This window comes from Mesoplodon mirus (genome assembly GCF_964341445.2).
Source record: "Mesoplodon mirus genome assembly, chromosome: 3".
In the NCBI taxonomy this organism is placed as follows: Eukaryota; Metazoa; Chordata; class Mammalia; order Artiodactyla; family Ziphiidae; genus Mesoplodon; species Mesoplodon mirus.
Genome location: NC_138978.1, coordinates 29,307,915 through 29,313,914, shown reverse-complemented (window position 1 = coordinate 29,313,914; position 6,000 = coordinate 29,307,915).

The following is a 6,000-nucleotide window of genomic DNA, read 5'->3' as shown; positions in this document are numbered from 1 at the left end:
GAGGGTCTGTGAGCTGCATCTGGTCCACAGGATGTTTAAAAAATCAAATCAATATTTAAAAAGTGAGCGATTTCACATAAAAATCTGGATTTGTGGCTTTTCCTGTACACTCACAATATCTGGTGTCATAGGACCCACAGTCCCCGCAAGAAGCATGTTGGCCTCAGTGGAGAGCAGAGTCCCTGCCCTCTAGCCAGGTTCTTCTTATGCCCCTGCCCACTGGCCCTATTTCTTTCTCCTGTTTGACCCCTGTAATCTTTCAAATTTGTGACCTTTGCTGAGAAGCATTTCAGCAGCAGTTCCCACCCCCCATCGAATTTTATTATAATAAAATTGGGTCTATGAATGTGCTAGGTTCGCAAAGGGCACCCTAGGCAAAAAGTACAGCAAGAATAGTCACTTGAGTATGAAAGTGATGGCTGTTCCTGGAGGGGCAAGAGGTCCAGAGGGACTGGGTCTCTGGTGCAAGAGAGCAGTGGGACTGAAAAGGGTTAAGCCAGGGCTTGGTTATGAAGGGCCTTAATGCTCTCCTATAGGGCTATTGGGAGCCAGTGTGGGGTTTAAAGCAGGGCGGCACATCATGAGGTGTGCCGTAACAGAAAAGTGGCTGGTTAGCTCGTGGGGCAGGATAGATTGAAACCCTCCTGTCCCCCGCTGTCCCTGCAGGAAGCCCCGCGACAGGCTGGGGCAGTGGTCCAGGAGGGCCAGGGATGCTGTGGCCTGATTGCGGGGCAGCGGCAGTAGTAATGGCTGGGAGGGATTCCGGAGGCAGCCTTGCCCTGGAGTGGGTATGCTCGACCTTGACGGAAAACATTGCGTGCGCTGCGGCTGCAGCTCACTCGCCTCCCCGCCCCTCCCCCGCGCCGCAGCGGACTGCGGCGGAATCCCGGCCCCTCGCCGGAGCCCACTCTCGCGCGGCTGCGGCACGCGAGGGGCGGGGGCGGGAGATCAGGGGTGGCAGGATGGCGGGGATGCCAGTCTCCCCCAGAAGGCGAGGAGGGGAGGAGATGGGGAGGCTGGTCACGTGGCGCCGCCACTAGGCACAGTCCGATTGGCAAGTCCCGCAGCGGAGCCACCCGGGCTGCTTGGGTTTCCAGGCACGAAGCAGGCCCCTCCCCTCGTTCGAGGGCTCCGGGATGCGCTGGTCTCTTGCGGAGGAGGTTAGGGTGGGGATGCTGCTCCCTCCTCAGGGTGTAAAGCGGCCTGCTGCCTGGCTGCTCGCCACGGTCTTCACTGCATCTTGGGAGGTCTGATTATTGTCTCCGTGAGCACATCCCTTCTCTGCTTCTCTCCCTCCTTCCCAACATCTGCCCCTCTTACTACCATGCTAGCTGGAGGCCAGCTTTGTTTAGGCTGGCTGAAGCAGGTTTCTGTTACTGGCCGCAATGTTGCAATTTGGGGTAAATCAATTAACCTGGCTGGAGGCGGTGAAGATTAAAACAGAAATCCCACAGACACTTCCAGCCTCCACACATCCAAACCGACATTTTTCTCTCTCCAAACTGCGCCTTCTTTTTGTCTTCATCTCTGTTTCAGGCAAGAAGCCCAAAAGCCATCTCTGTCTCACTGTCCTCCATCAAATCTATGACAAAAACCTATTAAATTTACCTCCAAAATAGTTCTTAAAACTCAGTACCCAGTATTTTTCCTTAATATTTATCCTGATTTGTAACTATGTTTATTTGTGATTGTTTTTGTACAGTTTTTCCCACTGGACTGTAAGTGAGCTCCATGAGAACAGGGACCTTATCTATTCTGCTCATTGCTGTATCACCAGCACCGTACCAGGCACACAGTAGGTGCTTAATAAGTGTTAACTGAATGAACAGATGCGCAGCAAGTACTGTACTAGGTGTGGAAAAGGGGCTCAGATTTTAAGATGAAACACACAGCTCTAGCCTCAAGAAGTCATCCATCCAACAAACCCACCCTGAGACCTTCTCTACACCAGGTGCTGGGGGGGGAACCAGTGCACAAGATGAGTAAGACTGCATTTCTACCTTCCCCCTACATCTGGGGAAGGGGGACCACACATGACTAACCTAGACAGTAAGACTCTGTGGTATTGGGGAGTCAGGGGTGGTGGTCCATACCAACCTCTAGAGTCAGAAGAGTTCAGGATTTGAAATCTGATGATTGACCTCCCGAGCCAGCTTTGCTGCCTTCTGGCTGTGTGACCACAAGTCTCTTCTCTCTCTGAGGCTTCACCTCCTCATCCCCTTAAAAATGGGGATAACAATATCATCTCAAAGGGCTGAGAGATATGAAAGCACCAAGTGCCAGGTTTTATGACCATGTTGGGTATAGGTGGATGACCGTACCTTCTAGTTTGCCTGGAACAGACTGATCAGATACCTGTTGAACCAGGACAATTGATAATAGCATTCTCTTTCATTCTCAAAGGTGTCCTGGGTTTGGACAGTAAATCATGTGGTCATCCTAGTAATAGGTGTGACACTGGTGTTATCTACATCGTGCCCTGGGGACACAAGAGAGGGAGGGAGGTGAGTCTGAAAGTAGAAAGGGAGGTGGTGACCATGGAAATGAACCTGGAATTATGCATGGGATTACAAGCAGAGGGACTAGCATTTGCAAAGAAGCACGATGCATGGAAGGAGATGAGGCTGGCAGTGGGAACTGTAGAAAGTTTTTTGAGGAGGGGTTGACATGAGCAGATGATTTCACAAAAGACACCAATTGAGGGGAGCTGGGGCCAAAGTCCAGGCAAGAGAGATGATGAGGCCTGAACCAGGGTGAGGTTCCACAAGCACTTTGGAGTAAATAAGACTTGGATATGGGGCTCGGAGGACAGGTCAGAGGCAGGAGGACTTCCAGGTGGATGGGGAGGCCATTCACTGAGGCAGGCAGGGAGGGGGAAGGGCCAGGAAACCTAGGAGATAGGAGGCCACCCAGATCAGACTGACTAGGCCAGTGGCATTCACCATTCCTGATCCAGAGGGAATAATTAGGGGTAACAACAGGTAGATCACTCCTGAGGCCAGAGGAAGGAGCTGGGGCCCAGCAGTATTCAGGTGACATCTGATTAAAATTAGCTTTCAAAGCAACCTGGAAAGGCAAGAGAAAGCTCAAAAGTAGAGCCTCAAGTAAAGAAAGAGTAGGCTTTACAGGCCACCTTCATTGTACATATGGCTCTCCTTGATCAGAATGTTCCCACAGTGCCCTACTACTTAACAGAATAAAGGCTGAAGTTCTCAGGCTGGCATTCAAGGCTCCTGGTGACCTGGCCCCAACCTACCTCTGGTGAAAATTTCATATTTTACCTGCTCATGTTTGACCCCTCCCTTCTTGTGAAAACATAAGAATTGCCCTTTCCCCTGGTCCAACCATACGTTCCAGGTGGGGACTTTCAATCATGGCATCCCATCCCCCATGACCAAGGGCCCAGTAGCTGTAGTATTTGTCTCAGAGGTTTACATGAGCCCCAAATCACTTTTTTGGCCTAGGCTAGTTTACGTTGCACTTCTTTTCCTTGCATCCAATGGAGTCATAATACAGAAACTTTCCATTTTCTCTTCTCTCACACATGCTTTCAAACATTCTCTATTCCTGTCACACCCTGTTGCTCACACTTCCTCAGGCTGATCCAGCCTTTGTACCCCTATGCCTTTCTTTCAGGCTCCCTCAGTTCGGAATGTCCTTTCTCTTTCTTACAACTTGTCAACTCTAACTCATCCTTTGAGACCCAATCCAAAGGGCTCTTCTTCAGGACAGCCATCCCTCACCACCTCAGCAAGGCTTACCATGCCCTCCTCTGGCCTGTCGCAGCTTTTTGTACATGACCTTATCACTTGGTATCCCAATGACCTGCTTTCTTGTCTGCAATCCCTATTGGACTGTGCTTCATCTCTATGACCATAGTGCCTGGCAAAGAGCCTTCCACAAAGTAAGTATAATAAATGTTTACTGAATGAGTGAATAGACAAGTGAGAATCCTTCTCTCTCATGTCATCTCCCTGAGTCACTGCTCAACTTGTATCAAGTGGAGACACAGAGGAAAAAGTGGGAGGAATTGCTTTAGTCTCTTGATTCACGGGTGATGGATTCAGGAGAAAAAACCCAGTAGAAATGGGGCCATAGCAAAGTCCAGTGGCATTTATGAGAGGTCAGTTTTCTGCCAAAGCACTGATGGTGGCAGCTTTGAGCTGAGGCAGTTTGTTTGGCAACCAGAGCCAAGAAAAGCAAACATTCGGTGCATTGAGCTTTTCAGCAAGCTAGGATTCTGACAGCTGTTTCTGTCAGCTGCACAGGAGGAGGCATCTCAAAGCCAGCTGGGTCTGCCTGGAATCAGGGGTCCCCACCTCCTTCAGCACAAACTGACCCAAGGAACAAGGCAGACTTCTCCCCCATCTTTCATCCCTACCACAGGCACACACCTCCTTGAAGGGGGCTCTGCAACCGCTCAGGACATTGGGCACCGAGAACAAAGTCAACAGTGATTATAGGGAACTGTGGCTGAGACAACATCACTTACTAAATAGTCCATGCCTCCCCCCCCTACATTTCCCAGCTTCCTTTGCAATTAAATTGGGCCTGTATGACATTTTCTGCCTAATAGTCTGTGAGTGGAAGTAACACGTGTCATTTCCAGGCTGAAGTATTGAACTGATGGTGCACAACCCTCCAGCTCTCTTTCCCCCATTGAGGCAATCCTGAAAGCCTTGGGTTGGGGTGGTAGAGCCCAGACTTCTGAGTGACCCAGAGACAGCCTTGCCTCATAGCAGGCTTTGTATGAGTGGGGAAAATATATCAATGTGTTAAGGCATTGAGATATGAGTTGTTACCACAACAAAGCCTAGCCTACTCTGACCAATATACAGAAATTAATTGTTGTTTAGCCATCCAGCATCAAATCTCCTTCCTCCTTGAGGAGAAACATTTCTCCTCCTTATGGGACTCTTTGGTATTGCCAAATCCAGCGGTCATTTCTCTGTTATCTTTCTTCATTTCTCAGCAGGATTTGTCACAATTGACCACTCCCCCCTGGAAACATTTTATCTAGGTGTCTGTGACATCATGCCGGCTTGAGTTTTCTCCTGTCTCACAGCCCCTGCTTCTCAGTTTCCTTTGCTGGCTCCTCTTCCACTGTTTTACCTCATGAGTCTGAACTTTCTCAGGGTTTGTTCCTGGGGAACTTTCTCATGGTTTTAAATACCACCCATGAAAAAGACAGCTGGTTACCTTCCAGTACTCATTCCACCATTCTTTATTAATAACAGAGCACCTATTTTTAGGGGCACATTGTGCCCAGTTAGAAAACTACATGTCCCAGTATGGCCATGTGACGATGCTTTGGCTAATGAGATGTAAGCACAAACGTGCCAGACTTTCCAAGTAGTCTTCTTAAAAGGAAAATATTGTACCTTTCTTCCCTTTTCCCTCCCCACTGTCTGGAATGTGGACCATAATGAGGTGATCTTAAGGTTAGAAACCAAGTGCTGAGGATGGCAGAGCAGCCTTGAACTGTCTACTTTGCGACTTAGTTTTCACAGAGAGAGAAATAAATTTCTATCGTAAGTCATTTTTTTTCTTTTGTTATTTGCAACTGAGTATAATCCTAACTGATACATTCCCATTGCCGTTAAAGTGGCTTGCTTGCCTCGCATTTGTAAGTCTGAATCCAGATCTTCCCCCGGTCAGAGCAGTGGGGAACCAGCAAAAGAAAGGCACTTTCAGGCAAAAAAAATGCTGGGCCTCCTTCCACAAATTGTAAATAACGAAGCTACCGGGAGGTAAGAGTGGGAGGTGGGCCTAGGAATAGTTTATTAGCTCACAGAGACCACGGATTGTTAGATTAAGGGATTTGGACTTTGTTCTAGAATTCTCTTGCAGATAGGGGGACCCCGTCTGTCTTATCTAGTAATGCCTCCACTTAACAGATGCTCAATGAATATATTCTTTATTAATTAAAGCTTAATAAACAACAACAAAAGAAGTGCTGGAAGGTGGACCAGCTCGGAGTCACCATCTGATTTACCCTTA